The following is a 10,245-nucleotide window of genomic DNA, read 5'->3' as shown; positions in this document are numbered from 1 at the left end:
TATATATATATATATAATATATAATATAAATATATCAATATATATAATAAATATAGAAGCTAGATAGATAGATATAGATAGATAGATATAAACCAACAATATATATATATATATATATATATATATATATATATATATATATATATATATATATATATATATATATATATGTATGTATGTGTCTGTATGTGTGTGTACATATACATACACAGCATTCGTAATATGGTAAGCACCGAGAAAGCAAATTATTCTGACAACGTAGATTTCCTATTTGAAATCAGTTTTATGTAAATCCCTGCCCACAATTCAATACCGAGGACAGATTGTTTTGAAGTTTAAGTAGTAAATTTTACGTAGATTTACCGAGTAATTCCTTTCATATGTACTAGTAACTTTCTCTGAATTAATTCTTGCCTTCTTTCTTGTATATTTATTTTTTACCCAGTATTTATCGAAAAAAAAAAAACAAGAAAAAAGTGAAACAGACAATAAAGGATGTAAAATGAGTGAAAAATGGGGTTAATGTCATTATGCAATGATAGTTATAATAGTGTTGGCGTTAAACACAAAGCAGATATTCTCATCAAAAGCAAATATTTCGTTGTCTCGTTTTGTCTGCTTCGAAACGTCCTTTGTCCTCTTTATCATTATTCCTATATAACAGTAATAATAATGATGAAAATAATGATAATGCTATTTATAGCAAAGCAATTACAACAACAACAATAATAATAACTATAATGCTATTGCTAATGCTAATGCTAATGCTAATAATAATAATAATAATAATAATAATATAATAATAATAATAAATAATATACTAATAAAAATAACAACAATAACAATGTTAGTTATGATAATAATAATAATAATAATAATGATAATGATAATAAAATGAATAAGAATAATGTTGATAATAACTAATAACGATACCGAAAATAATGATAATCATCATCACTGGGGAATTAACGCCGACGGGGGCGCATGGCCACATCCACCCTTCGTTTCCACCTACGAGGGTCCCTTATGGCAAGCCGCCAGGCAGGGACTCGGCCCATCTCTAGCTCCTCACGTTGGACACGTGGCCCTACCAACTGTACATCATGATCCAGCGCAAGGACCTGTTACAAAAGGCATCAAGACGAGATTCTAAAGCACAGGATATCGTCTAGGTTTCAATACCGCATAGTAAAACTGTCAGTATCAGGGCTTTGAAAACGCGTAGCTTGGGATTCAGTCCATGCAAGTATTGGTGCACTCCTAAACTAGCAGATAAGAAGCTCGACGGACACCCACCAGACTTCACAACACTTTCATTGCCAGTATGCAGGCTTCCTATTAATCCAATAATCTTTGTTGGGATTCCTCTTAGTCTCAGGATCTCCCACAGTGATTCACAATGCACCATATCGAACGCCTTCTTGAGGTCGATGTAAGCTGCAAGCAGCCCACGCCCGAACCCACGACGGCGGTATGCAATGACTCGAAGCGGCAGGAGACGGTCTGTTGTGGACTTATCAGGAGTGAATCCAGATTGCTCCGGCCTCTCGTGCTTCAGCAGGTGATCTCCGATACGTCTCAGAAGAATGTGAGCGAGAACCTTACCTGGTATACTGACAGTGTAATGCCTCGATGGTTGTTGCAGCCCCATCGATCCCCTTTCCCTTTCCAGAGAGGGATGGCCACACCCCTCAGCAGGTCAGGGGAAATGGTACCAGTCTGCCAGATGGCAGACAGGGCAGCATGCAAGCCCTCACCATAGGCTCACCACCAGCCTTTAAAAGTTCAGCTGGGATGCCGCATATGCCCGCTGCTTTACCACTTTTCTCCTTTAAGCTCGCCCCCCAGACTTCAGTTTGGGTGGGTCCGGCACAGGGACCTCGACACTATCGCAAGTTAATTGTTGGTGGATCAACCTGGTCCACCTGCTCAGAGTACTCAGCACAACGCTCCCTGCACCCCAACAGGATCTGAAGCGATCTAGCCACCTACTGAGTAGACTGCAGTCGCCTGTGGGGAGGGCTTGGAGTTAAGCTACCTAATGGCTTGGTAGGCAGGACGAAGGTCGTTTACTAAGGACTGGTTTTTGACCTCCTTTGCAAGATTCCTGATAAACTGTTTCTTGTTCCTTCTCAGCAGTAACCTAGTCCTGCGAACCAGGGAACGAAGCAAGTCACGCTCCCGTGTCAGATGAGCCGCGTAACAAGCATCTATAACTTCCAATGTATTGCCCTTGGGCGTTCACAAATCGATTCTTGAGCTGCACCGAACGTTTCACGTTTGAAGGTGTCCCACAGAAGTACAGGCTCCGCCAGGTTGCCCCCAAAAAAACCCGGGCACACTCCCCCCTTTCTTAACCTGTCCACATGGAATACCCCAGGGTGATCATTGGAGCGACGGGGAGTTTTGAAGTGGACTCGGAGAGTTGCCACAACTAATCTGTGGTTCTATGATCAGGACCACAGAACTCGGCACACCGATATACTCTGCAGTTTTAGAGGACTCTCCAACGAACGATAACGAGGATGCGGTCGACATCCTTGGCCACATTACCCGCATCGCTGTACCAAATCCAACGATACGGGTCATAGCGATGATACCAAAAGTCAGAAATCCTCAATTTCTGGGACCTTGCAAAATCCCGGAAAAGGAGGCTATTCTCTCTGCCGACTTCAGCTCCCCAGCCATGAAAACCGACAGACATCTCGTAGCCAGCTCGGTCGCAGCCAGATACCGCATTGAAGTCGCCAAGAACAATGCCAATATCTCGCTGTCTGATAATAATGATAATAAAAAAAAATACACTAACAACAGAAACAGTAATGATGATAATAACAATAATAATAATAATAATAATAATAATAATAATAATAATAATAATGATAATAATAATAATGACACTAATGATGATAACAACAAAAATAACAACAATGATAATAACAAAAAATAATAACTTGATAATAATAACAATTGCAATAGTAACAATAACAACAATGATAATAGTGATGATAATGATGATGATGATGATGATGATAATCCTTGATAATAATAATAACAATAATAATAATGATAATAATAATAATAATAATAATAATAATAATAGAGATTAATAATATTAAGAATGATAATAGTAAATGATAATGGTAATAATGATAATAATTACTAGAACAATAGCAATAAAAACTACAGTATGTATATCATGTAAATAATAATAAACGAATAGCAATAATTATAATAATAAAATAATAAAAATAATAATAACAATAATAGTAATGATAATAATAATAATAATAATTATGATAATTACGAAAATTATAACAAAAATAGCAATAATAATGATACTGATAGAATAATGATAATATTGATAATAATTATAATGGTAATAATAATATGAATGAATAAAATAATAATAATAATAACAATAATGCTAATAATAAAGTTAAAAGTTAAGATAGTGATATTGAAAATAAAAAGGATAATAATAATAATAATCAAAATAATGATAATAATAATAATAATAATAATATTGATACAACTACTACTACTACTACTACTAATGATAATAATAATAATGATAATAATAATAATAATAATAATAATAATAATAATATGATGATGGTGATGATAATAATAATAATAATGATAATAGTAACAATAAAAATGATTATTATTAACATTATCATTACTATTAATGTTTATCATGTTAACTATAGGAATAAAAATAATAAGTATAACTACAAATAGTTTTCTTCCTAGAACCAGTTTGTATCTTCAAATCAGCAGGTATAAGGAAGTTCCTAACGATATCTACTAACGAAACAGCAGGAACACTATGAATGTACTGTTTTTTTCTTTAACACATGATTCTAGCATGTATTGTGGTATTGGGTGCAAGCCATTCAAAACGCATTACCATAATAAATATATTATTTCTTGTACATGCAAACAACCCTATGCTATGTGTGTGAGAGGATGGTTTTCTTCAAGCGAGAAGACGCTGCCTCGATGGGTCTTAGTACGCGTGACTTGAAATAATTGCAAGTATTAGGAGCTGCAGATAAAGCCTAATGATAATAATATAATGTATATCATTAGTATTATATCATTAGTATTATCATTATCACCATCTATCTATCTGTGCATATGCTGTTTCTCTTCTTGAGAAAGTTCCAGTCCTTGTAATTTTTTTTTATTTTACTCATGTTACTGAAACTTTTAAAATCAACAAAAGCATTTTTTTACTTTTCTTAAAGAGAACGAATTTGAATATTCGTTTTTTTTTCTAGAGAATATAGATAATTCACAAACAAAGAAAACCCAAACAGAAACAAGACAAACAAACAAACTGGAAAAGAGTCAACAGAAATTACTCACTACAAACACAATTTTTTAGAAAAGAAACTATCTCAGAATGAACTCCTTTCAGTTCATTTCACAGGTGTAAAAATCATATAAAAACAGACAATAATAAAAGAGAATAATTGACCATTAAGGAGTGATAGTGTAATGTAATGTAAGTTGATCATGCAAGTTTTAATTTGTGGTGTAATATACTTAGAATCAGCTCAAGTCAGTGCCGGGTGGATAGAGGTGGTGACTCGATAAAAACACCGGGCGGAAGGCAATGGCAAACCACCGCTCTAAATTTCCCACTCGTGGAAAGGAACTGGGGACCCTACCACGTACTCACCAAGAGCATCACAACATGAAAACTACAATTAAGTATCATGCTGTGACCACGGCGGCTCAGACATGAACCTACCGTTAAAAGAAGAAGATACTTAGAATATCTGATAAAATCTGTTAAATAAATACCACAAAATCTACCACCACCATCCACTATGGGACTATATAGCTTACTTTTCTTCCCCCTAATGAATACTCCAAACATTATAAAACCAAAAAAAGGAAAGAATTTGTCATAATGCAAACCAAAGTAATTAGATTTGTTACATTTGATTAACCAAATTAACCAAAAGATATTGAAAAAAATAATCAGAAAGGCAGTGAGACAAAAAAAAGAAAAAGAAAAAAAAAAAAAATCTGATCTTTCCAATACCTTTACCATTTCCATAATAATTTCTCCATCTCTTGCTTGTGTTGTTTAGCTTTTCAGCTTCCTTCATACTCCCCAAAAATTCCTTTATTTTTCTCAAAGATCTCTGTAGCAGTGTCGGTTTCTGACTTTATTACTCATGCCTTCCCCTTTCAACCCTTGATCTCTTGCTTTGTTTGCATCCAACATATTTTCCCATTTCCTTCTCCTTCTCTTCCATCATCTTCACTATTACCTCATTCATCCACTTCTGTTTAAAGGCTATCCTTGCAGATAATACTAATGGCTGGTATAGAATCATCTAGCCCTGTTCTGCATTCCCTTCTCTCTTTCATTTTTATCACCAATTTTTTCTAGAGCTGTGTGTTGGTTCCCGACTGCTATGTTTTTTCAGTCACTTCTTCATTGGTAGCGAGTCAGGCATGTACAGGACTAAGGCCATATGAAGAACATACATAATATGTGAACAACATGAAGGACATATGTAGAACATGGAGAGGAGCATTTGAAAAATGCAAAACATCTAAGTAACATGCAGTTTATTTGAACATGTGGAAAAACATTTGGAGAACATGATAAAAATATACAGATCAGGATAATGACATGATCTTTGACATGATCTTCCATTCAGATTCAGAAGCTTACAACAGTGAACCTGTGGATTAATTTAATGGATACTGATTATCTTTTTGCATTTAATATCTGGGGTCTGCTACACTGCATGAGAGCAAAATGTATTGCAATTGACCGAAAAGAAATTTAAGCATGATCCCTGAATGGTGCAAAATGAATCAGTTACTTAACTTGTGTAGCAAAGTGAAACAAAATTATATCTGAATATGATTAATATGCTTGCATTCTTCAGAGCAAAGGTTCTCAAAAATGGTTTTTTGCACATCCCCACATGGGAAAAGGGGCTTTCATGTAGTATGTTTAAATTTACTTATCAGACTCAACCCAGTGTGTTATTGTACTTATACACTATGATTTTGCTTGCATGGACTTTCACTATACACTACTTGAAGATGAAATATATACAAATTATTTATCTATTGTCTCATTTTACAGAAGTATTTCTCTAGTGTGTAGTGTGGTAGAACATCTTGTTATTCAAGGGGCATTTCAGTTATATGAAATAACTTTAAGTACTATGAGTTTGACAAACTTTTTTTTTTTTACCATTTCATACCCTCCACTCCTAGGATCAAAACAGCAGAAATTAAGGAGTAAAAATAACAGAGATATACTGTACCAATGAAAAGTTTATTTAATGAGCTGTTTACAGTCCCCAATAAATATATATATAAAAAAAACTACATAAACCTAATATGATATTTAAGACAATGTTCATATCTGGTGACATAATTTCTAGGTTTCTACGACTTGTCTACGGAAAGCAAAAGGATGACCTTTTTATGATTTCTCCGTTTATCTGCTGCTTCAAAAAAAATTAAGTGTAACCTTAGGCACTGCTTGAAAAAAAATTAAGTGTAACCTTAGGCACTTATAACAAGCAAGACTGTACACAGATTATCATTTCAAACATTATTTGCATGTGGTAAATGCTTTCCAGTGAGTAACTCTTATGCAATATCTTGTTAATCTAATGTAACTATAATCAGATGGTGTAAATTCTGTAAATATAATTACACACAATATTTACCTTATAAAAATAATGATATCTTTATGCTGATGGCAGTTCCTTAGATACCAAATGCCAAAGTGGGAAATAAGCTTCGCAAACCAGCTAAACATATACGTATTTCTTTATGCCAAAAGAGAGGAAGAACAAGAAAAGAGAAGTATTCATTACACCTTCAAACAGTTATATTTCAATGGCACACAAGGAGTATTAACAAAGAAAGAATGGGAAGGATTAAATTATTATAAAGAGTGCCCTTGAAAATACATTCAGACACGTACATGATATTGCAACCCTTTACTAATAATTTTTGTTAAATAAAAAAATTTGAGTCCTTTTCAACTTACAAATCTTGTTATAATATATATATATATATATATATATATATATATATATATATATATATATATATATATATATATATATATATATATATATATATATATACATACTGTCAAGATAATATATTTCTGGCCATTCAATTTTGATTACTCTCAATATTTGCAAATACATAATAATAATGTAGTCACAAAATTAATATTACAAAAATAATCAAAAAGCAAGTTTGAGAATGAGAACACACAGCTTTTGCAACAGACTCACCATTGCAACCACCAATGAAAAAAAAAATGTTACATAAGCAAGGCTGCAAGTATGGGAAAAATGGAAAACCTGTATGGGAAAAATAAATATACACACATACATATAATAACCATACTAGTAAAAGTAGTAAGAATCTATCATAGTAGTAGTAGTACCAGCAATACTGTTATTACTACTACTACTACTAATGAAAATTATCATCAAAATTATATTAATAATAATAATAATAATGATTATAAAACAAATTGATCAGCATAACAGAACAGAAAAAAACAACTAAAACAGGCATCAATAGCTGGTATCATTTACCCACTATGCTCTGATCAAAGTTGTTCCAATGGAAGGAGTATCTTGCCTAGCAATTTCAATCAACTACACGAAAAGCCCTGTACACAAAATACCTACATAAGTTAGTCGGTATAATGCAATGAATATGGCAGTGAGTATTAACAGGTGCAACCCCTTTTCATTACAATGGTTATCAGTTAGCTGTCAAAAAGAGATTCCCATCCTCCAAGTAAACCTGATATCTGGTTATTATTTGTGGATGGATGTCAGTGAGTATCATAAAAAGTGCATTATATAATTATAAAGCAAACAATCTTTAAAAAAAATTATATCTCAAGGATATATCTGGAATGAAAATTGGAATGTTGAGACAGTTGGAGTGTTTGATTAGCAACTCTCGATAATATTGTCTGCATTTTAATAATAGATCTTATGGCATCTATGCATTTAATATATACTTATGATACTGTTTCTGTGGCACAGAATAGTACATGGAATGCTCCAGGATTTCAAAATCTTATGTAAACAACTTTCAGCATTCAGATGTTCATTACGTGCTTCAATCATCGTTCATGTAGCATATAATATTTTTGTGAATAATGTTTATTAAAACATAAAACCATAAATTAGTTATTTTCAGTACCAAAGGATACAGATACATAAGACATACAATGTTTTTAAATGGACTATGCCATAAAGAAAAGAAAGAGAAAAAAAAAAGATAAAAATTACAAGGTTTTCTATAAAAATGTAACAGGTGCTCCTGTTCAATGAAATAAATGTAATAACAATAAATATTCAAGAAACTACAGAATTAGTAAGACAGATGTAGAGAAAAAAGGTAAATAAATCTGGAAAGCAGACGCATGAAAAAGCTTATCATATAGAGTATATGAACTTTCTTAAGAACTTTGTGATTGATGACAAATTCTTTGTGACTTCTGAGAAACTCCCTTGAAAATAACTATAGGTCCAATGATACAAGCCACTGGTAAGTGTAGTAAAGCACTGTTGATCCTTAAAGCAATTGAAAACAAATGATTTTCAAAAAAATTGTCATTATCATCTGAACAACAATAGTGCAAAGGAAAGGAAAATTTTCATATGCACTGTGACTTGGGATGTAATACTCAGGGACAACTGAGAACACAGAACAAGTGAACATTTTGTAATGCCGGTACATTTTGTTAGGCCTGGTTAAAATTGATTCAGCATTTGATAAAAGTACTTAGTTTCAGAAGTCTCTGAAGTCAAAGTATTACTCTGCTTATCCCAGATGCATATGTAATTAGAGAGCATTTCCCTGAGACTGCCAAAAACAGAGAGAAGCAAATGTACTATCTGTGTTCCATACCATTCAGGTTATTGGCACATGGTAATTTGGTGACCTGAAGATATAAGTAGTAAGTATATGCTTCACTGCAATCCATAATGTATTTAACTACATTGGAGCAGAAACAACTTGTGTATTATGTATATGATTTAGGTGCAGTCTGCTTTGGTGCCCAATGGCTGATAACTCCTCTTTGACAAATGCAGTATGGTGTTCTCAGTGAAATTGACACTAATGGTAATTCAATGAGAGGTACATTTCTTAAGCAGAGAATTTCTTACTCTAAAATGACAGAATGAAAACAGTAGGGAGGCAAAGTTCTGTTAAGATCATTAATTAGTATTTCCAGAGAAAATCCACCGAGGTTTGACTTAAGCTAGAATAAAAGTAATCTCTGCAGGAAATGATATATTGACAGCCAAGGATATGTAATTTGGAATCTGTGGCACTCTGAATCCACTTTGAAAGATTGGTTAACCATAACTAGTGGAGAAATCTCTAAATTTCTAGGATATACTAAAGCTTAAACATCGAGAGAATATGTAGCTTACTTGTTCACAATCACCATTTTTAAAGTCTACTCTGCATTCAGGACACATCTGAGTGAGCTAAAGATGAATCTTTGTAAAGTTTAACATAATGTTTCAAGTATAGAAAATGTTTTCAAGATAAGCAGTACTTTCAAACGTTATTTAACTCCAACCATTTAAAGAAGTCAAGGATTTCACAGGAACTTAAAAACGAACTCTATAGTCTAGTTACACCTGCTAGCCAAGAACGTAGTTAACACGTCAAAGTATGCTGTAAGTAATGTCATACTTCTTATATCTTTAGGTCATATACAATGAAACATATCTACAGACCCTATTCATTTAAAGATATTAAATATAATTTTTAAGGACATAACAAGCAAGAATAAAGGTGTTCAGACGTTATAGAATACTGTAATCTATCAGGGCAGCTGGTGACTTGCTACTCATGGACTGTGTCACTGTTATCTGAACAACCTGATTAATTACAAGTGGTGGAATATAAGTGATTGCCTTTCCCATTATCATAAGTGTATGATTTTCAGGTGAACAAGCTTGAAAACAAAGAAGCAACTGGTCTAGACATAAAAAGAAGAAAATAAATATCACCAATTGACGTGTCAAAGTACTATGGAACAAGTAATGCTCAAAAAAGACAATACTTGTCAAGGACAGTTTCAAGGAGAAAAAGTAACAAAAAAAGAAAGAAGATCAAAAGAACCAAGAATAAGAAAGTAAGAAGACAGGAAAAGACAGAACAAAAGAAGAAAAAAAGAGCAAGAGGACAGAAGAA

General features: G+C 33.0%; 1 long non-coding RNA gene across 1 annotated transcript; it reads right to left on the bottom strand.

Moving 5' to 3' along the window:
* Positions 1-6,300: 6,300 nt before the first annotated feature.
* On the bottom strand, positions 6,301-7,073 carry LOC119576232. The gene is made up of 2 exons (XR_005229044.1): positions 6,552-7,073; positions 6,301-6,517 (listed from the first exon to the last, which is right to left on the bottom strand). It is a non-coding gene; the product is annotated as an uncharacterized LOC119576232 (long non-coding RNA).
* Between the last annotated feature and the right edge of the window lie 3,172 nt (positions 7,074-10,245).

This window comes from Penaeus monodon, chromosome 1, assembly GCF_015228065.2.
Source record: "Penaeus monodon isolate SGIC_2016 chromosome 1, NSTDA_Pmon_1, whole genome shotgun sequence".
Taxonomy (NCBI): Eukaryota; Metazoa; Arthropoda; class Malacostraca; order Decapoda; family Penaeidae; genus Penaeus; species Penaeus monodon.
This window is presented reverse-complemented; position numbering and strand designations above follow the sequence as displayed.